Source organism: Drosophila erecta, unplaced genomic scaffold, assembly GCF_003286155.1.
Source record: "Drosophila erecta strain 14021-0224.00,06,07 unplaced genomic scaffold, DereRS2 tig00000219-arrow-pilon, whole genome shotgun sequence".
Classification (NCBI taxonomy): Eukaryota; Metazoa; Arthropoda; class Insecta; order Diptera; family Drosophilidae; genus Drosophila; species Drosophila erecta.
Genome location: NW_020825213.1, coordinates 2043579 through 2067410, shown reverse-complemented (window position 1 = coordinate 2067410; position 23832 = coordinate 2043579). Strand labels below are relative to the sequence as shown.

The 23832-nt window shown below is 36.0% G+C and overlaps 1 long non-coding RNA gene across 2 annotated transcripts; it reads left to right on the top strand.

Moving 5' to 3' along the window:
* The first annotated feature begins 7767 nt into the window (after nucleotides 1-7767).
* Nucleotides 7768-23790, top strand: LOC113564602. 2 transcript variants are annotated; one of them, XR_003408119.1, is made up of 4 exons: nucleotides 7768-7786; nucleotides 23284-23324; nucleotides 23381-23472; nucleotides 23561-23790. It is a non-coding gene; the product is annotated as an uncharacterized LOC113564602 (long non-coding RNA). The 2 variants fall into 2 exon arrangements; XR_003408118.1 differs by having other exon boundaries at nucleotides 23284-23472.
* The last annotated feature ends 42 nt before the right edge of the window (nucleotides 23791-23832 follow it).

Sequence of the window (23832 nt, the reverse complement as noted above, 5' to 3'; positions counted from 1 at the left end):
CACTCCTCCTGGCTGGGTGAAGGTCATCCTTTTTGCCTTGTGCTACTGGGGATCCACGTAGCACTCCAAAGAAGGTCTTCTGCGGGCTGGCCTGACAAAAGATGTGATCCACCGATGGGCAATATTCTGCCGTTGAATATTTTCCTCTTCCGGAAAACAACATTTTTTTTTTTTTTTTTTTTTTATAGATGCCGACCGCGAATTTTTTATTAACTCACGGGAGTTTCTTCGGCACCAACGAATTTTTGACCAACGAAAATTTCGCGACTTAGAATTTTGTCTGTCGTACGCGTTATTCGCTGGTCCCTGTTCGGGCGCCAGTAAATAATTACAGTTTATTGATTTTTATTTTGTAGATCGCAAGCGACCGTTTATTGTAATTGTTCATTTGAAACTGAAGCTGCAATCCCTAGCAATCAAGTGTGGGCGTCGGCAGCGTCGAAGCATGCGTCGGCAACGAAGCAGTGGTCGTCAGCGGCCACGCGGCGGAGAAGTGCAGATAATCGCACTTTTAGCTGGTCGTTGACAGCGGAAGGAATGCAGACCTTTGGTCAGCATTTTGGGCACTTGTGTTTACCCAGAAATGATGTTGAAATATAAGATGTAGGACAATAACTTATAGGGCAATAACTTACATGCCCAGACCCAACATACACATGCAACGGCAAAATGCTTTTGATTTAAATCGCTTTGGTCAGTACCTAACTCAACAACAACAACAACTACCTAACGCAAATCCGTTTACAAATAACAACCCAACCAAACGCATGAGACCTACTGATAGCGGACGCGAAATGGACAGACAAAAAAGAGTATCGAAGAAACTCGAATCGAAGAAGAAGAACTTTTATTATGACCCAAATTTTTATTACTGTAATATTAATATATATTTTTATTACCAGAACAATACAACCCACAATACTTAAACTATCAAGACCCTCAAATTCCAATAACAGAGGAACAAAATGAAGAAGTAAAATCTGATATTGTCACCGGGCAAGCTGAAAATTATCAGATACCAGCTTTGGAACCTACCAGTATATAATTATCCCTCACAAAGGAAATAAATTAAAATGCCTAATATATACAGGATCCACAGTGAATATGATGACTACTAATGTTGTCAACTTACCAGTTAGTGATAAGAATGCCTCCTCCACACTAGTAATGGTAAACTCACTATCACCAAAAGCGTGAATTTACCAGTCAATAATTATTTTAAAAACCAACCTCTTAACTCTTAACCTCACAAGCTCAAGTTGTGATAAATAAATAAATAAATTTATAATTATAAACATTAAAACATAATTATAATTATTAATCAAACTGTCGAAAAGGAATTACAACAATCACTAGAAACTAATTTTCAATGTCAAGAACCCATTCTCAATACTGAAACTAAACTCATTCAAAATTTCTATAGACAATTTGAACAGCGAAGAAAAATTTAAAACTAAATCTTTACTTCAACAATATGAACACATCCAATACAAAAAAGGCGGTGAGTTAACTTTCAGTAACCAAGAAAAACATACCAAATATAATTACCCTCAAGCTTGTGAACAAGAAGTTGAAACCCAAATCGAAGAAATGCTACAACAAGGTATTATTCGTGTTTGTAATTCTCCATACAATAGCCGCATCATGCTTGAAGAACATGAAGAAATACATAAAGAATGTATTACAAATATAATTAAGAGTAAAAACCTGAACCTAACCAACACAACTATCACACAAAATTGTCAAATATCAAAAAGCAATATAAAAATTAGAGGAAATAACATTATAAGAATAACCCAGTGTAAACTTGAAATTGGAAATATAATTCTAAGCGAAAATTATTTAAAACCAGAAATAGACCTAACACCTTTATATCAACCACTTGAAATAACTAAAATCAAAAATATTCAAAAGAATGACATTGTCACAAAATAATTTTACATTTTACATGATTATAACAATTATAATTTTTATCTCATTATACTTCTATTCAAAATATGTAATCAAAATCACTTACGACGTTATACCTAAAAATATAAAAACAAAGAAATGAAAATCATACCAAAAAAACAAGAATTTAGAATTGTCATTGATTATAGAAAACTCAACGAAATTACAAGAAACGACCGATATCCCATTCCAAATATGGATGAAATACTAGGAAAATTAGGAAAATGTAACTATTTCACCACAATAGATCTAGCTTATAATATAATTTATAACTTAACTAAACCTTATAAATTTATAATTTATAATATAATACCTTATTCATAAATATACCCTCATATGCTAAATTTAAAGAATTAGTTCTGACATCTCACTCATTGACAACTCGAAAAACTCTTACACCCAGGAATACAGAAAACAAACAAACTCTTCGGCAAAACTGATTATTTCCCAAATAGTCAATTACTCATTCAAAACATAATAAATGAATGCCACGATTGTATCCTATCCAAAACAGAACATCGTAATACGAATATGCCAATGAAAATCACGCCCAAGCCCGAAGCCCGCGATAAGTTCGTAATAGACATATTTCAAATTTATGGTGAACGTCCGACGACCGACGATGACAACAATGGATTGCAGTTCGGTTTGAAGTCCAGATGCGATTTCTATTCTGATTCCGATTCCGAGGGAATGGAGTGGACTCCACTGGACTGGCTGCACCTTGGAGAGCAAGTGATAATGGAGGTGTTTGGGTATTTACGCGTAGGTGAGATCAGACATGTGTACATACGAGTTTACCACACCATACTCATACTGTGCCACATATACACGTATGTGGTGTTTACAAAGTCGGGGCCTGAAATTATGATTATCGATTTGACCCTTGGATGTTGGTAGTGTGCTGCTGTGATACATTTTGACTTGTTTGATTTTCCGAGAGCTGGGGGATTGTTGGCTTTCGTATTGTTCTATGGCCTATGGTTGCAAGTTTGTATTGTTGATCGATTTTTTTTTTTTTCCGAGATTTTCCGTATTTATAGTTTGGCTGCTCCTGGTAAACATTTCGCTGCTGGCGTATTTGTTGCTCCTCTGTTGTTGTTGTACATATATATATAAGGTTGTCAAATATCTCCCTGTCGCCTTTTGGTCTTGAATTTCGCGGCTATGTACATAGCGCTACAGAGCTCGTATCTGACAATACTATAAGTAATTTGAAAGGTCTTTACATAACCTACAAAACGACGCTATGCATGTTTAGTTATTGCTAGTTAGGATATTGCGTTCAACGCCGAAATTCGCGCTATTTTAAAGTTTTCCTTCGTTAAAGGCAAATCCGCTAGAGAAACCTTCCGTGAGATTAATGGTGTTTTGGGGGATGGTACTCTATCACTTCGAACCGCGAAGGAATGGTTTCGACGATTCAGAGCCGGTGAAAACGACACCATGGATAAGCCAGCCGGCGGAAGACCTGTGACGACAAATACCGATGAAATCATGGAATACATCGAGTTAGACCGGCATGTGGCATCTCGTGACATCGCCCAGGAGATGGGAGTTAGTCACCAAACCATTTTAAACCATCTGCAGAAGGCTGGATATAAAAAAAAGCTTGATGTTTGGGTGCCGCATGATTTGACGCAAAAAAACCTTCTGGACAGAATTAACGCCTGCGATATGCTGCTGAAACGGAACGAACTCGACCCACTCTTGAAGCGGATGGTGACTGGCGACGAAAAATGGATCACATACGACAATATCAAGCGAAAACGAAAACGTGAATCGTCCCAAGCAGTGGCCAAGCCGGGATTGACGGCCAGGAAGGTTTTGCTGTGTGTTTGGTAAGATTGGAAGGGAATCATCCACTATGAGCTGCTCCCATATGGCCAGACGCTTAATTCTACCATCTACTGCGAACAACTGGACCGCTTGAAGCAGGCGATCGACCAGAAGCGTCCAGAATTGGCCAACAGAAGTTTTCCACCAGGACAACGCCAGACCACACACTTCGTTGATGACTCGTCAGAACCTAAGGGAGCTCGGATGGAAGGTTTTATCGCATCCACCATATAGCCCGGACATAGCGCCAAGTGATTACCTCCTGTTCCTGTCCATGGCGAATGCCCTTGGTGGTGTAAAGTTGAACTCAAAAGAGGCTTGTGAAAAGTGGCTGTCCGAGTTCTTCGCAAATAAGGAGGGGGGCTTCTACGAGGGAGGTATTATGAAGTTGCCGTCTAGATGGAAACACCGTCTAGATGGAAACAGATTATCGAACAAACCGGCGCATATTTTAACTAAATCCGATCACTGTAACACTTTTTATAAGGCATTGAATAAAGAGCAAAAAAGCGGGAGATATTTGACAACCTATTATATTTTTTTTTTATTCCATTCGAAAGTTTATTTCGCGCTTGGAACGCCTCATCGCTTTGCGTATTTGCCCTGGCTATTTGTACGCCCCAGTTCCACTTCACTTTTCCCCCCAAAAAGCCCCAAATAATTCCAAACTGGAGGCGGCAGCTCTCGTTTATTTTTGTTGAGCAAATATAAATACAAACACGAATAAAATACATGCATAATTATTTTTGAAAATATAGTGTAATGAAAGCAGTGATTATGATGTGCTGGTTTAATATTATTACGATTATGGCTTCGATCGGGCGGATCGATTTGGCTGCGTTTTATTTGCTTTCACTTCGCTGCTCCCCAATTTCCCCAACTGTTTGTTTGCCTTGCTTGTGTTTTATTTTTGATTTACGGTTAAGTTCATGCAAAACAATTTGCCCGATTAATGTTAACTAAAATGCATGATCGATTTACAAACAAAAGCACAACCTTCGCATTTGCTGTTTAAACTGGCATTTGCACGACTAATATTTATTTTGTTGGTTTTTGCACGGCTTTTTAAAATCTGCACTAAAATCTGTACACCGATGCGTAATTTGAGAATTAAATTGTGCAAATAGCACGTTTTTTAAGGTGATTTAAGGGAACAAATTATAATAAGGCATTTTGGGAAGCTTCAGATATTTCTATTGTAATTAATTTATTTTATAACATTTTTCTTTTCGATGTTCTGCAATATTCACAGATTTTGCCTGAACTAAAGCAGTTTCTATAGTTTCTTTGATTTAAGCTCTTGATTATAAATATTTTTACTCCACTCTCTCATACTATTTAAATGCTATTTTTAAAAATAATATTAAATTCATTTTTAAGGGTGGAAAGACACGAAATTATTTTGCTGTTTAACTAATGACTTACACTCAATTTAAAGCTTGAATTCTTGTAAATATCTTCTGATGCTCAAGCGACAAAAGACGATTATTTCGCCGAATCTATGGATCCGCACGCAATCTTTGCTTAATTCCTTGCTCATAAACCATTATGCTAATTTAGAGCTTAATTTAAAAGGGCCAATTGCCAACTTAACGGGGGCAAAAGCAGCGACAACTGTGCGCAATTAGCGGATTTGGGCGACCAAAAACAAAGCCAACGTTTCTGAGATTTTGGATGGTATTGTTGCTGTGACCGTCGTTACTTGTTATTGCAGGCAGTTAAAAACACGCCCAACACCCTCGGAACACCCCAAACACACACTCACACACACACCCCTCGGATTGCAAAAACTTTTGTTTGATAATGTTAAAGTTATTTCAAAAAACACAAAACTGAGATTTATTACGACAATATTACAAGGGAAAGAGGAGAACAATATTTGATTGACCATTTTTGCGGTAAAAAGAGTGCGTTGTATATTGACACATACAGACTATAAACACTAAATATACCAGAATCTTGCGAAGCATAATTTTACTAAAAAACATAACCATAAGCACTCACGAAAAACTTCTACACCCTGGAATACAGAAAACTGCAAAGCTTTTCGGTGAAACGTACTATTTCCCCAATAGCCAACTACTTATCCAAAATATAATAAATGAATGCAATATCTGCAATTTAGCAGAGACAGAGCACCGTAACACAGATATGCCAATGAAAACCGCGTAAAATTCATCATAGGCAAACATTACGTTAGTTGCACGGACATTTATTCGAAATTTGCCACATTAGAAGAAATAAAAACAAAGGACTGGTTGGAATGCAAAAATATACTTATGCGTATATTCAACCAGCTGGGCAAGCCAAAAATACTAAAAGCACACAGAGCGGCGCATTTTCCAGTGTGGCCCTAAAGCGATGGCTGGGGAGTGAGGAAATTGAATTGCAGCTTAAAAGAACAAAAACTGGTAAAAAAAAAATTCGCATAATCAAAACATCCGACGACGACGAAATCAAATTAAGCAAAATAGAAACAATACTTAACATATACAATCACAAGACCAAACACGATACCACTGGACAGACCCCTGCACACATATTTCTCTACGCTGGACAACCAATTTTGGACACCCAACAAAACAAAGAAAACAAAATAAACCAAATTAACAGTGACAGAATGGTATACGAAGTCGACACGAGATACAGAAAAGGCCCACTACAGAAAGGCACATTCCAAAATCCATTTAAGACAACCAAAAATTTTGAGCAAACGGACTCCGACCATTACAAAATCACTAACAGAAATAGAGTTACTCACTACTACAAAACACAATTTAAAAAGCGATATAAAAATAATCAATTTTCAATTTCACAGGCATTGACCTGATAGCATTATTGCTTGTGGTGATCACAGCGGTTCATGGACAGCAAATTCAAATTAATAATATTGACACCAACCATCTCCTTCTTTTTTTCCGATAAGCCAATCCAGATACCATCCATCTTTGAACATCATTGCTTGAGAATCAATTTAACTGAAATAGACATCGTAGCTGACTATTTTGAACAAAGGCTACGAACAGATTACCATGCACCCCAGGTCATATTTTTATACAATAAAATTAAAAGAGAACTAGCCGGAATAACTCTGCAACATAGAAACAAACGGAGACTTATTAACATTGTGGGCTCAGTTTTTAAACATCTATTTGGCACACTCGATGAAAATGATCGATTAAATATACAGGAGAAACTTGACATAAACGCCCATAACTCAGTAAAACTACATGAACTCAACGACTCTATATGATTGATAAATGACGGAATGCAAAAGATACAGAATTATGAAAATAATAACAGCATCATTAACACTCTTTTATTCGAACTCATGCAGGTTACAGAATACATAGAAGATTTGGAAATGGCCATGCAGAATTGCAGATTCGGACTGTTTAACCCCAAATTACTAAACTATGACAAACTTGAGAATGTGAATAGCTAGAATATTTTAAACATTAGAACACCCACTTGGATTAACTACAATGATAACCAATTATTAATCATATCCCACATACCCATTAACTTTTCACTAATAAACACAATTAAAATAATTACTTCTCCAGACTCAAACGGATATCTATATATCTAGCTAGATTACACAGACAATCATTTTTTGAAAGAGCAAATAAAGTTAACAATGCCGAAAATAAAGAAATAAACAATGAATAGAATATGTCACCAATATTATTAAACACTTAAAACCAATTTGTAATTTTAAGCCAGTGCACACGAAAAAATAAATGCTCTCAATGAAGCTTCTCCCAAACTTAAGTATCCAAGAGCAACGCTCTCCCAAAATACAATATTCCTAAAATATTGAGGCTGCTCCTCAATCTCACTTGCATTTGATTTTTAGTCTTAAGATGAATACTGAACAATAAAGGTCACAATCCAACCCGATTTGTAATTTCTTTTATTTGACAAAACTTCGGTTACAGCGTTGGTCTTAGTTACTACAACGGTCTATTTAATAGACTCAAAAGTATATAAAAACGTAATTATATATAGTAAAATGTTTATTATAATTGAGTCGAATAAATATGTCACTTCCCTTCCCTTAAAACAGTTGCCTATGCTTGGGCTGACATTTCAGTGTACAATGCGGGCAACTGTATTTGTGACGGTTCTATTTCTTGTTGTGGTTCTTGATTATTTTTTGCTTGTTTTCTAAATTTTGTATATAAAACAGTAAGTGGATTTAGTGTTCAAATTTTTGATAAGAAAAATGATAAGAACAATAACAAAAAATATTATAGTTGCATAGAATGTGGTAGTATTTTCTGAAATTAATTTTAAAACGTCGTTGTGTTCTACTATCTTAATTTTAGTTACATTAATTGGTAAATACAACGGAGTTAAATCAAATTCTGGACTTAACGAATTTTCGCTTAAAATAACATTTCTAATCTTAACGTTTTATTCTTATAATTTTGTTTCCATTTATTTTAATATCGCCATTTAGATTTTGACAATTTTGTGTGATTCTAGTTTCAGTTAGATTCCATGTAAGTACAATATTTGGTTCAACGTATTGGATTATTTCTTTCGAGAGAGTTGGTATAAAATTACAAATTAGATTCTTGCGCTTAATTATGTTTTTAATGCATTCATCATTAACTTCTGTTTTGTCTTGATTATAAATTTTATTCTCATCTTCAAAATATGATTGTTGATCTGTATGGTCTACTGATACCCATTATGGTCGAGATAGGGAATTATTTTAATGGTGTTCAAGATTTTATGGTTAATAGGAATATGTGAAATGAGTAATAGTTCGTTATTTGTTTTGTCAATCCAAGTTGATGTTTTGATTAAAAGTATATTCTGGCTGTTAATATTAACGTGAAAGTATGGCCATTTCTATGTCTTCTATATACTCAATAAATTGCGTGAGTTCATACTCGTCTATGAATCTATATATGTGTCAATATTATTGCGATTATTTACGTAGTTGGTGAGTTTCTGCAGTCCTTCATTCACAAATTTTACGACATCATTTAATTTATGAACTTGAATTGAATTTTCTGCAATTAAATCTATTTTTTTGTTAATTTTTACTCTATCATTTTCATCAAGTGTACCGAAAAAAAATTTAAAAGATGAACCTATTATGTCGAATAGTCCGCGTTTTTGCCTAATTTAATTCGTTCAATAGTTTGTTGTACAAATATTTCATTTTAGGTGAGTCTGCGATTTTGTTACCAAAAGATTTTGTTATAACATTGATTTCCGTTAAATTAATTCTTAGACAGTGATGTTCATATACTACCGGTATTTGAATTGGATTACTTGAGAAGAGTAAATAGCCAAGATCGGAATCTGGGTTGGTTATTTGAATATGTTGAGTATGGCCCGTGGTGAATAATAGAAGCAACATCATTATACACAAAGTTACTGTGGAAGTTTGACGGTGTTAGTTATCTTTTGTTTCTTAAATTGTGTTTTATAGTATTTGGTTTCCCTATTTCGATTAGTAATTTTGTAATGGTCATCGTCTATTTGTTCTACATTTTTATTTACTTTAAATGGATTTTCTAATTTTCCCTTTTGAAGTGGACCTTTTCTGCATTTAGTGTCAATATTAAATTCCTGTCGATCTTCATTTATTTTATCTATTTTCCTTTCTTTAATTTTTTGAGTGTCTAATATTGGATGACCAGCGTATAAGAAAATTTGAGCAGGTGTTTGTCCAGTTGTGTCATGTTTAATTTTATGGTTGTATGTATAAAGGATTGTTTCAAAATTGCTTAATTTAATTCTTCATCAGCAGATGAATGATTATACGGATTTTTTCATTTATTGTCTTATGTAATCTTTCGACGTCTGCTACTCCGGTTTTTGCCGTGTTGAGTTGCAATTCGATTTCTTCGGATTCAAGCCATCGCTTTAGAGTCTAGCTGGAGAAAGCTCCGTCTCTGTCTGCCTTTAGTAATTTGGATTTGCCTAACTGATTAAAAATGCGCATTAATGCGTTCCTGCATTCTATCCAGTCCTTTGTTTTAATTTGCTCAAGTGTAGCGAATTTAGAATAAATGTCAATGCAACTGATGTAATGTTTTCCCTCAGATGAATAAATATCTACCATAAATTTGTGTCGACAATGTTCGGGATTAGGTGTGATTTTAAAAGGCATTTTGGTGTTTCTATGTTCTGTTTTAGCCAAAGTGCATATGTTGCATTCGTTTATTATATTCTGGATTAGTAGTTGACTATTTGGAAAGAAGTGATTTTCTTTAAATAATTTTGTCATTTTCTGTATACCTGGATGTAAAAGTTTTTTATGTGATTGAAGTATGATTTCTTTAAATTCGTCGTTTGAACCAACATTATTTAATAGGAAGAGACTGCGAATTACTTTAGTGTAGGTGGTATTAAAAATTTCTCTGTGTGCTCTTTGGATAATTTCAAAATCTACATCGCTCTCAATATAAATGGTTATGCTTCTATGAATAAAATGATCATGTAAAATTTGTTTAGCCTTTTCGAATGTCATATCATATAATAATATCATAATCATATAATCATATTGAATTGTGGTAATTGTAGTGTACGTAGTTCGATAGATTTTTAACTAGTTGGTCTTTTAATAGTGGGTGGTAATTACTAATAAAGAGGACCTTGTACTTCCTTCGCTAGGGATGCGCACTCTTGCTATGCTCGGGTCTAGCTCGCCGTAGGTCGGGGTTCTTTTAGCTTAGGATAGTACGAAACGCTACTACATTTTAATAAGTGCGTCTTACTCATAAACAATATTCAAATGTGGACTAACGATTAATAAAAGAAATGGCTTTATATTGATACTAATGATACACGCCGACACATGTTAAGATAAGCTATAGATTCTGATAACTATTGGGAATTTTGGATGTTAATGATTCCCTAAGTCTTTACCCTCCCTACCATGACAATGCTACTTAAAATATTTACATTGTCCCTTGGCCAAGTTCAAAATAACTCTACCACATATTTAAGAAAGTGTTCAACATAAGTACTCGACAAACCATTAAATCTATTTATTCACAATTCATTATTTTTCAATATATCTTCAATCATAATTCCATTTATATAAATTCAGTTTAATAAACGTTTCCATTAAATCTCTTTTACAAACTAACAATATTTTTATCTACGCATAATTATCCTAGTCATTCTCTAACTCTTCATTTTTGTTTATATTCAATGGGTAAAATAAAGTATATAAAAGTAAAGTATAAAGCAAATATATATAAGTAATTGAATATAAAATTTACAAATATAATTATATAATCTTTAGTCAAATGCAGATATTATTTTAATTAGACGTTCGAGTGGCATTTTGTTAGAATTTTAATATAGGTAATTCATAATAATGTTTTTATTATTGTTGTTGTAGTACTCACGACCTTAAATATCCACTCCATGATGTGCGTAAAGTTGGGCCCAAGTTCACGTTGACATTGTCGAGCTGTAGGTCAAACTTTAAAGGTTCTAAGTTAAATTCCTATTCAAATGCCAAAAGTTCCGTCAATCTGCGAGTATTTAATTCATTATAAATCGCAATACAAAAGAAAATCAAGAATCAAAACAAAACACGAAATATAACTGCAGCACTGCAGCGATAAGACCTTAGGAACCGCTGGCTGCTACGCTGCTTTGCGATAAGACGAAATCACAAAGTTGGACCTCCGTTGGTCATAGGAGATGATCTTCACTGCGTGACGATGATGATGTTCAAATGTAATTAAATCTGCTCCGGTCGTCTAAACTTCTGCATAGCTGAATAATCTGCACGAGCTGCAGCCTTCCAATATATTTGGCTGGTTATCATTCGGCAGGTGGCCGGTTGCGTAACTCGTTGGCTGAAGGTTATGTCGCCTCGTGGCCTCTTCTTGGAGCGACGGTATTTAAACCATGAGCTGATGCGGGGGTCGACGAGACGGGGGGCAGTCGGCTGTAGAGCAACCAAATGCTCTTATATAGGCCTGGCCTTCCTTACGCCTCGGGGTCGAATCTCGTTGCCACTTTCACACGAATCGAACACGGAAATTTATTGAAATATCCCAACTCTTGTTTTATGAGATTGGATATATATATAACTAATTATATTTCCACGTGTATGCGAAGTTTAAATGGGCAGCGTCAAAAATTGTGAGCGTTCGCCACGAAGTTTAATCCGATAATAATTGAGATTGCCCTTGTCTTCTTCTGCACTATGTTGAGTTACTTCACTATGATGATTTTCTTCAATTTCAATTCTTGATAATGCGTCAGCAACTGAATTTTCCTTCCCTTTAATATAATCGATTTTAAATTGGTATTCGTTTAATATAGCTCTCCATCTTTGTAACTTAGCATTCGGTTCCTTTAAGATATGTAGCTATCTAAGAGGTTGATGATCACTAGCAATGGGAAAGTGTCGTCCTAGTAAATAATGTCGAAAAGTTTTAGTGGCCCAAACTATGGCGAGTAATTCCTTTTCGATAGCACTGTAATTTAATTCGTGTTCTTTAAGTGTTCTGCTAATGAAGTATATAGGATGACCATTTTGTGAAAGTACTGCCCCAAGGGCTAACTTACTGGCATCTGTGGTTAAAATAAATTATTTTTCGAAACCGGGAAGTTGGAGAATTGGAATTATTAGAGCTTTAAGTTTTTGCTTGTAGTGCTTCTATGTAGTCAAGACTTTGTACGTCTATTTTAGCTCCTTTTTTTTAAACATTTGGTCTTTCGTTTTGCTATGTCTGCGTAAATTGGGATAAATTTACGATAATAACCGGTTAACCCAAGGAAAGCTCTGATCTCTTTTAATTTTGTTGGAATTGGATACGAATCTATGGCTTCAACTTTTAAAGGCCGTTATGCCGTTAGGAGTAACGATATGACCAAAAAATTAGCTTTTTTTTTTAAAAATTCGCATTTATCTAACTGCAAATTTTAAATTGGCTTCAGCAAGTTTTGAAAAAACTAATTGTATTGAATTTAAATGCTCGGTAAGAGATGTTGAAAAAATTATGATATAATCCAGATACACTAAACAGTGTTTTTTAAGCAACGGTCGAAGGATGTTATTCATGCACCTTAGAAAAGTAGCGGGTGCATTTCTAAGGCCAAATGGCATTCGAAGGTATTCGTAGTTTTAGATATTGATTCTGGGTCCATTTCGATTTGATGAAACCCTTTTACCAAATCTATAGTTGTAAAATATTGACATTTTCCTAATTTACCAAGAATTTTGTCCATGTTCGGTATTGGATATCTGTCGGGAATAGTTATTTCATTGATTTTTCTGTAATCATTTACTACTCTATATTTAATTTTACCAGAAGCATCTGTTTTTTTGGTACTATCCAGGTAGGACTATTGTATGCTGAATTACTTTTTCTAATTAAACCCTGATTAAGCATTTCCTGTACTTGGTTTTCGTACTGGGTATTGTTTTGAATAAATTGGGGAGCTATGTGTTGTGTTTAGTACGTGTTTAATGGTATTTGTAAATGTTAACTTTCTCCTTCTTTATATTGAAGGCTTTTAAATTTATTTATTAAACCTTTCAACTTTAAGGCTTCCTCCTGATTTAGATGATCTAATCGAAACAGTGAAAAATCTATTTTATTTATTGATTCCTGACCTGAATTTTTAATTGGTTCTGGTGTCTTTTAAATGTAAAAATTTTGGTTTCTTTCTGATTCTGAAGTAATTAATTTGTATGTTTTATCGAAAAGGGTAACTGTAGTATTTTTGTAGTTTATAAATGATTGCGCATTTTTCAACAATTTTCTGCCAATTAACATATCGTAATTATTAGAAAAATTGTGTACACAAAATGGTTTATTTGTTTTAAAAATACTATTTTTCGGTAACATAACCAAATTGTTCAACGTAATTGAGTCATTTGATGTTTCAACTTCACATCTAGTATTTTGAATAGGAAGACAAAATATATTTCTATTGATCATATTTATTGTGGATCCTGTGTCTATAAGGCATTTGTATGTGCAACCTTTGTATGCCGAAAATTTTCGTTTGGTTCTGAGTTATTTGGATTTTGTTCGTCATTAATTTGGACGGGTTGTACATATTTTTGGTCTTTATTAACGAACCAATGGAATTGATTGGGGTCATAATGCTGCTGCTCATATTAATTTGGTTGAAACTGTTCGTATTCGTGCGCGTCTTGAAATCTCGGTTCGTCAATCGACATTTTGGTTTGTTCACTGTCCGATGGTCTTAGTCGTTTGGTAATTGGATAGTTAGTATTTTTAGATGTGGAGGGTTGTTGTAGTTGAGGGTATGTATTTCCTCTAAAATTTGCTGTTTGAGGGTTTTGGGTTTTATTGGAATGTTGTGGAAAAGGGGTTTTGTGAATAATTGGTTGTGGGTTCATGTAGGGGTTCGGTCCAAAATAATTAGGTGCGTGCCACATAGGTTGTTTGTTGGGTATCTGCTGGGTATAGGTGGGTCTAAATGGTTGCATGTTGCATTTAGGTTGAAAGGGTTGAGAATATTGTGGATAACTTGGTCGATATTGAGTTTGGGTATTATTAGTATTAAATTTGTGTGATTTAGAATTCTGATTAGGATTTGAGTTTTTATTCCGATATTCCGGATTTTTATTCAATTCAAAATTAATGTTCTTCATAAATTCTCTCATTTTGTGCAATAGTAATTAAAGATCTTAAGTCTGCAATATCATGATGAGTCAAAATAGTAAATAATTGGTTTAAATTCATCGCAGAATTCTCGATTTAGGGTGGGCCAATCTTCGATGTTCGGTCAAGTTCTTGTTACTTGACCGTCCAAGTTCCTTTCGATGGCTCCAAGTAGGATCCTCTGTTATCGCACATCACTAGTTGGGTATAGTGAAATTACGTAGTCCACTCTGCTGACAAAGGTGTAGAGGGTTCTGGATCTCCTTTGAATGGCATGACATCTAGTTGCCGACGGGCCTCGGCAAGGTTGTTATCGCTTAGTACACGATTTGGGGTGCGGCAATATTTGGTTGCGACATTGTTATTGTAAATTTTTAATTTTGCTTGAGTACACAACAAAAAATATTTATTTGGATTTATTTATTTTTTGTTTTGTTTTTACTTATTTAAGAGTAAAAGTTTGTTTAAATTAATTTTAAATTTGTTTATTGTAACTTTTCATATTGTTTCAGTACACAAAAATAATATTTATTTGATTTTATTTTTATTATTATTATTTTTGTTTTTACTTATTTAAGAGTAAAAGTTTGTTAAATTCAATTTTTTAGGATTTATTGTGTTGGTTTTAACTTGTAGTTGCCCTTGGACTTAATGGTTTTGTTTAGTTTTTTGTTTTCACTTCCAATTTGTTTTTTGGACAACCGAATTGGAATTATAATCCAAGTTGAAGAGATTTTGCGTATCGCGTTGCGAAATTTATCGAGAACAGGATTATAAAATTAATTTATTTTCCACTCGAGGTTCTTTTTTTTTCGGATACTTTTTGTATCCTACCGACTGCGCCAGTAAAATGTTTATTATAATTGAGTCGAATAAATGCCCCGCGGACTAAGGACAACGCCAAGAAATAAAAGATAAACGAAATAAGTTTTAATACTTCATTCATTAATTCTCGGCTTAAGACTGATTCAGGTGACAACGAATATTTCTTATGAGGCCCTTATTCGGAACGGGAGCAAGCTCTCCCGCTTGTGATAGTATGTGTTTGTATACAATGTGTATGTAGGGAGAGCGGCATCGCTTACTCGGGTGCACGTGTTTATATCGTGGGTTCTGATATTCAGCAAATTGTTACATTTGGATTTCGTGGGATCTGATATTATTCTTGTGAATATGTCACTATATATTCTTGATTAGTATTACTAGCCGAGTCGATCTCGCTATATCCGCCGTGAGTGTTCATTAGATTTGGTCAAGCCGTTTAACATCGTAACGGCTAGCAAGTTCTTAACGCATTGAAGTAGTCATTTCGGTTCAATTTTAATAAAACATCAGTCTCAACAGCCGAGTCGATATAGCCGAGATCATTTGCTTGACCATTTGCCCGCTTTTACGACAACTAGTATCTTAGCCTATATGCATGAAACAATCCCAATTATCTTTCTTCTCCTTCAGGTAGGAAAAATAAGTACTCTCATGGTTTTTCATCATAAAGTTTTGGTAAGCAAACCTCTTTTAGTTAAAGCGAAATACCCTTTTAAATTATTATAGAACCATCTGCTATCGGCGACTAGGCAAAAGTTTCTATATCAGCCAGTGCAATCTGTATTAGGCTGACGGCAGAGTGCGCGAATTACCTCCGGGGAGACAACGGTAGGTATAATATTGCAGCTGTGGGCAGATCGTGATTGATTTGGGCTTCGTTTTGCTTCGTTTTTGTTTATGTTGCGACTTTGTCAGTGGGTATAACTAAGCTTCCCGGATCAATGTTTTCTGTGTTTGTAAGTGTGGTGGTTTAGGGGAAGGGGTGGTGTATGGTACCGATCGGTCGGTAACTAATTGTTAAGTTAACTGACAAACCATCTGTCTCGAAACTAGAGTCACCTATTCCGGTGACACAAGCGTAAGACTTTGTTTTTCTAAGCTGAAGCAAGTTTACAAATCGGCACGTTATTAAGTGCAGCTGGATGCCAGAGTCGAGTACAGCACGGCAAGAAACAAGGCAAATCTGTTTTGTAACAACCGAAATTTCCAGTGAGGGAATGGTTTCCAAAGCAGTGTCCTTCCGACATGATCGAAGAGGCTTTTTTCTGTTCCTCGGACAGCTTTTCTATGTTTTTGAGGTCAGTAAACATAGAATAAAAATCTTGCCAATTAGCGTAGCCCAGCGAATTTTGTGAGCATAGGAAGGGGAAGCGACTTTGCCCTATACATGAATGGACGCAGCTGATGGCCAGAATCGCACGGAGAAATGCCGCCAGCGAAGATTGAGTGGGTGTACATTTGCGAAGATCACACCGTGTGCATAAGCGGTAACGTTTCCAGAATTTTCAGCAGCTATGGCAACAGCAACAACAACCAATTAATATCAAGCGGTAAACGTGATGAGCTCAAAGAAGAAATAGCGGAAGCTTCTGTTAGTTGTGTACGCGCACAATATAACTTATGTATATGCACTGTTGCGTAACCAACGGAATTTCTTTTAATATTCACCGCTTGTAATCTTGTCTGAATATGGCAGACACAAATTGTTGTTTAACAACGACTTCAGAAGCAACAGCTATTTAATTAAGTTTAAAGATTTAAACAGCTTTGTATGATTTGCACTATTTATTGCTTATCCATGTCGGTGCTATTTTTTTTTTTTTGCTAGTTTTGTTTGTATCGATTTCGAATAATTATGGTTTATTTCTTTTACCGAAATTTATCATCGATGCGCGCATGCATATGTTGCGAAAGCGAGAGTTAACTTAATTGCAGGGCGACCACCAGAACGCAAAGACAAAGGTGCAGGTGCGCGATTACAAGAGAGAGCGCGGAGAGGAAGGAGATCGCTAAGATGCTCACGTAGCTGATCTGCATAGACAACGAAAGCTGAGGTGCCGTAGGGACTAATTGAGTCCCTAATGTTGGCCATAAACGAAGACATAAATTTAGCAACTGCTGGCGGCTGCTAGACCCAACAATGACATCATTCTCATTATTTCCCCTTTCTCTCGAACCATCCATGTGTCGCAATGTGTCTTTCTAACTTTACATCTGACCAAGAAAAAGAAACAAGCCGCGAACCTATCTCGAATTTACCTCTGCAAATAATTAAATATATTGAATTGGATCTTTATTATTAACACAAAAAGAAAAATTAATTTTATTTTAATTAAATTTAATTATTATTTTCTTATAATTTATTATAATGAGCTGCAACCGGATTCTAACTTGTGCACCCGCAAGTACAGATTTTTTGATATCTTCCACCAACTTACTTCGTTACAAAAGTTCGCTTGCATAGTGTGCACCCATCATTGACCAAGTTGGATTTTTTTGTCGGCTGAATGACTATTTGTCGTTTTAATGACCGTCACCCGATACGATGAATATCGTACCAAAGGATGACTATTATAATTTGCCCTTATGAGTACAACATGTATACCGTTCGCGCTCTTCTGTCTTGGATCCCGATTCGAGGCATTTCTGTGTGTTTTCGAAAGAAACTTCGTTTAGTTGAGGACATTATGGCGAATCTATCGAAGGAGCGCCTAAATGGATCTCATGCGTTTGATGCAAGACTGAAGCGCAGAACAGAGTTACTGTGAAATGCTACATTAGCGTTTTCAATTTCTTCGCAACTAAGGCAATTCATTGGAACTGCTCAAGGACCTTATTTTCTTGTACGGTCTCTAAATATTGTGAGGAGTCTAAAAATTCCCCACAAATCGAGGTGCAGGAGAGTTGCCTAGCAACAGCGAAGAAGGCTGGAAGGCAAAAGGAGTCGAGGGCAGCCAGGTCAAACGGGAAACAATGGACCTTGAACCCGAGCAAAGCGGAGAGACCGTGAAATAACGGTACCGCGCTGGACCTTGGACTCAAGCTGGCCAAGGGCACAGAGGTCGAACGGTAACGGTGCGGACTTTGGTCGAGCACAAAGAGGACGCACCGTGAACTAACCGCTGACACATTAGATCAAAGATGAAAACTGACTGCTCGCACAAGTATGCACACATATACACTTTCTTTCAAGCCAGTGGGTACAATTTTTAGATCTTTGCGCTCAAGCGGAAAGAGAGCTCAAATTTTCCTGGCACAATTTTTTTTTTGCACTAGCTTCCTAGTGCAAATCCAATGTATGGCAGATACGCATCTTGTTATTCTAATGTCTTTGGTAAAAGGGCATACTAGATTCACTGAAATGTATGTAAAAGGCAGAAGAAAACGTTTCCGACCATATAAAGTACCCGCCCAAACCGGCCAATTTCACTAAACAATAAACAATAAAGCACTTAATTGGTTCCCGTACTGTATACCATCTGCTCAGTATGCGTTTTGATAAACAAATTCTTTGACAACGATAAAGAAATTCTTTGGCAATGGCACTTAGCCATTCATGTAAACAAATCCCAAAGCCTAACCTAAGAAGTTTTGCTTACTCTCTCTGAGGCTTCTCCTCAACTTAAGAATGCAAGAGCAATGTTCTCCCAATACAGCTTCTCTTTAACTTAAGCATCCAAGAGCATCTCCCAAAATACTTTAACATATTTCTTAAGCACAGAGGCTTGGTCACTGACACCATGCTCAGACAACCAGAAAAAAATTCACCCATATTACTAATCAAACCAAGCATACCATCAATACAAAGCATAATCTACCCATTTATTCTAAATTATACAGTTACCCACAGGCTTATGAACAAGAGGTCGAAAGCCAAATACTAGATATGCTTATACAAGGTATTATACATACGTACCAGTAACTCACCTTACAATAGTCCCATCTGGGTGGTTCCAAAAAAACAAGATGCATCAGGCAAACAGAAACTTAGAATTGTAATAGACTACCGAAAATTAATCGAAATAACAGTAGGAGACAGACACCCAATCCCAAACATGGGCGAAATTTTAGGAAAGCTGGGCAGATTTAATTATTTCACAACTATAGACCTGGCAAAGGGTTTTCACCAGATCGATCGGTCATTATGAATATTTGCCATTCGGATTAAAAAACGCACCAGCCACCTTTTAACGGTGCATGAATGACATTTTACGACCACTCTTGAATAAACACTGCCTTGTGTACCTGGACGACATAATTGTATTCTCGACAGTCCTTGATGACCACCTACAATCGCTTAGACTAGTTTTCGAAAAACTAGCAAAGGCCAACCTTAAATTACAGCTTGACAAGTGTGAGTTTCTCCAGCATGAAACCACATTTTAGGACATATTCTAACACCAGACGGAATAAAACCAAACCCTAAAAAGATTAAAGCCATTCAGAAATATCCAATTCCCACTAAACCAAACTAAACTAAACTAATTACATAAGCCGAACGCTTAATGAACACGAGGTCAATTACAGCGCAATTGAGAAAGAACTCTCGGCAATTGTATGGACGACAAAGACTTTCCGACGACGACGAAATCAAAATAGAAACAATACTTAACATATACAATCACAAGACCAAACACGATACCACTGGACACATCCATGCACACATATTTCTCTACACTGGACAACCAATATTAGACACCCAACAAAAAATAGAAAACAAAATAAACAGTGACAGAATGGTAAATGAAGTTCACACTAGATTCAGAAAAGGCCCACTAAGAAAGGCAAATAAGAAAACCCATTTAAACCAACCAAAGATGTAGAACTGACAGACTCTGACCATTTCAAAATCACTAATAGAAATAGAGTTACTCACTACTCAAAACGCAATTTTTAAAAACGAAAGAAAAATAATCAAATTTCAATTCCACAGGTGCCTGGAACTTGATGACATTTTTGCTTATGCTGATCTCCTTTTTTGTAATAAACCATCCTCCTTTGAACATCATTGTTTGAGGATAAACTTAACCGAAATAGACACTGTAGCTGATTATTTTGAAGAAAATCTGCGTACCGACTATCATGCACCCCAAATCAAATTTTTGTAGAATAAGATGAAAAGAGAATTAACTGGAATAACCTTGCAACATAGAAATAAACGTAGACTTATTAACATTGTGGGCTCAGCTTTTAAATACCTATTTGGCACACTTGATGAAAATGATCGAGCAGAAATACAGAAAAAACTTGACACACACACTCCCATGACACAGTGAAGTTACATGAACTTAATGACGCTATACGATTGATAAACGACGGAATGCAGAAGATACAGAAATACGAAAATGACGACAACATCGTTAACACTCTTTTATACGAACTTATGCAGTTTACAGAATACATAGAGGACCTGGAAATGGAAATGCAGCTCTCCAGACTCGGTCTGTTTAACCCCAAATTACTATACTACGATAAGCTACGATAAACAGCCAAAATATTTTGAACATTAAAACACCCACTTGGATCAATTACAATGATAACCAATTATTAATCATATCCCACATACCCATTAACTTTTTATTAATAAGCACAATCAAAATAATCCCTTACCCAGACTCTAACGCTATCAGCTAGAATACACAGATACACAATCATATTTTGAAAAAGAAAATAAAGTTAACAATAACGAAAATAAAGAAATAAACAATGAGTTTGTCCCCCCGTTTTCCCTGCACTGAAACCAGGCTGTTCTGTTGCATCAGCTTGTCCTCGTCCCGTATGTCGGGTCCAGGCTTAAGACACTTCTGCCCTTAACCACCATTTCGAAGCCGGAAACCGCTTCGCCGCCATTGTCGCCATCATCCTCGTCATCCAGGTCGTCCTCGTCGTCATCGTCATCATCCTCGATGAGTCCCTCCGGGATGAAGGCATGGAGTTCTCTGCGGGCTTTTGCAGAATGGGTAAGGCGACAGGTGTGGCACGTTTAGTACTCAGCTCCAGTTGGGACTTCAGAGCACTTTGCTCCTCCTCATCGATGTTCGCTTCGTTTTGTCCTGGGGATGTCAAGAGTCGGGTTACCTTCGTACACTTTCCGGAGATTCAGACGAATGGTCGCCTTGTTCACAAAAAAAACCGGTCGCCGAACGGAAGAGAAGAACCCGCTGCTCCTCCGATTCCACGCCGCCGGGCAGAGCGGCTCCCGGCTTCATCAGACCTGCTAGCCATTGAAGGAGCTCGGCAACTATGTGGAAACTTGCCAGGCTGCCATGCTGATTGGCCAGAGATTGGAAACACGCGCGGGAACCCCAACAGCTTAAGATGTTCCCCCAGATCTGGAAGAGGGTCGGGCTGCCCGTGTTAGGTGGTGAAAGTTGGAGGAGGGAGTCAGTACTCACCTCATACATCCTTGAAGGACATTCCTGGTTTCCGACGAGTTCACCTGTTTTCGATACGCCGGCTGCGCTGGCAATTGCATTTTCCACACCGTTATTTGTTGTGGTCGTGGTGCCTTTGTTTGGCCACCGAATCCACAATTGAAGGTTGCCAAGTTACGGAAAATACATCGCGGGAAAATATAATAACGACCTCAATGCGTAAAGCATTTTTGTGTTTCTAAAATATACTATATTGTTAATATCGAATTTATATTTATTGTCCCACAATATAATTCGTAATATCTATTCTTATGTGGCATGAACGGAATTAAAAAAAAAAATATTACATCAAAAATAATTAAAAGTCACTTCATTTTAATACTTTTTCTATTTTGTTAAATAAAATCAGATTACTGTCATGCTATAAATTTTCTCGTAGTGCTCCTCATTCGATTGCTGTGGTCGGTCATACGCTGTTCACCTAGGAAGTTTACGGTTGAGCGGTTTCATTTCGATCGAAAATGTGGGGGTTGCTAAAAAGGAATTATGAAATACGATATTTGGGATTTTTACGATTTAAATTTGCCCGACAGAGGCGCTTCTCTATCGAATGAAACCTACCTGTTGGCCACATGGCTTCCAGTTGTTCTGTATATCCTTTTTAATAAGCTACTTATAGGATCCTTATAAGATACTTAAAAACGCACAGACTTGACCTAATTTCCGGTCAATTTCAATCTATTCTTTTATGCCTCTGGCAGACTTTAATCAGGGAGAGCTTTTAGTTTCCGCCCTGCGATTGAGGCATCTTAAGAACAGCAGAACTTGTTTTAATATTTGAATACAAAACAGGAGGGCGTGGCAACGTTCTGAAACAAACTTCAGATATGTTTATGTCACTGAAGCCCACATGAATCCGCATCCGTTGATATTGATGGACAGACGGACGACTCGGCTAGTGATCCTCATCGAGAATTCATATCCTTTATAGGGCGTTTTATAGCAAGCGTTTTCTCCTTCGCCAATTTCAAATTTTCAATATTTTCAAACATACAACTTAAGGAAATAAAACCCAACTAAAAGTCATACTTTTTTAAAGGGCTTTGTACGCTGGATTAAACTCATAAGTGCACATTCAACATTCAGAAAAGCGACACTAAATTTCCAACCTTAAAGGGCAACACTTTCGTGATTTGATTTTTCTTTTACCCACAAACATGAGTTTATATACATATTGTATATTGTCGTTTTAGATAAAGTTGTCATAAAATAAAATGATATATCGACTCATTGACAAGCTTCACTGTACGCAGTAGTGGCTACTCTACGACAAAAATAAAAAGGAAACGAAATTTTACTGCTTAAATTGTGTCGTCCATGATATATTAGTGCCCATTTGAATCAAACTTACATTTATCAATTTACCTTCGGCTTTCTGCAAAAACCAGTCAGTTGAGCCACATGATTGGTAATTCCATACTATGTGATTTCGCAAAGTTTATAATCGCATTTTTTAAGTTGAAATATCTATTTTTATGGTCTACAAGGACTTAAATGTATCATTTATATCATTCGCATCATTCTGTAGTTCATTTTAATTTTTATTAAGCTGTAATGTTTCAAATATTATTATGTTGTTATATAGTATGTATCCTCCATTCTAGATTCGTTGAAATTGGACAGGAGATTCCGGATAATACGTAATGTATGTTAACGCATATGTGTATATGATGTGTATTACAAGTTTAATTTGATGGGAAGGTGAAATGAAATGCCTAAGAAATATATACGAAATCGACTGAGAGCTTCCAGCATCTTTTGGTCATCTATGAAATTTGGACACAGCTTATTTTGTAAGATTTGTAATTTATATTAATATTACATTAATATATTATATTAATATTTATCGTTTATTGCTATGAAACTTTCATATATTTTCAGATCACGATGATAATCGACTTATTAAATCACGACTAACCAAAAATCGATTCGACAAAAAAGGAATTTAATTTTTTGGTCAGTAAGACCATTCCAAACTTCACAAAAGGCCGCTAATCAAAGCGATATGATGTCTGAATATGCGCGCACTGAAGAGGAAGTTTGCTAAGCTCTACGAGATCACACAAACTTATTTGTAGATGTAATTGTAATATCTTTATAATATATTTATCAAACCCAAGGTCCGTGTTATGGAAAATAGTTTGTAATAGAAA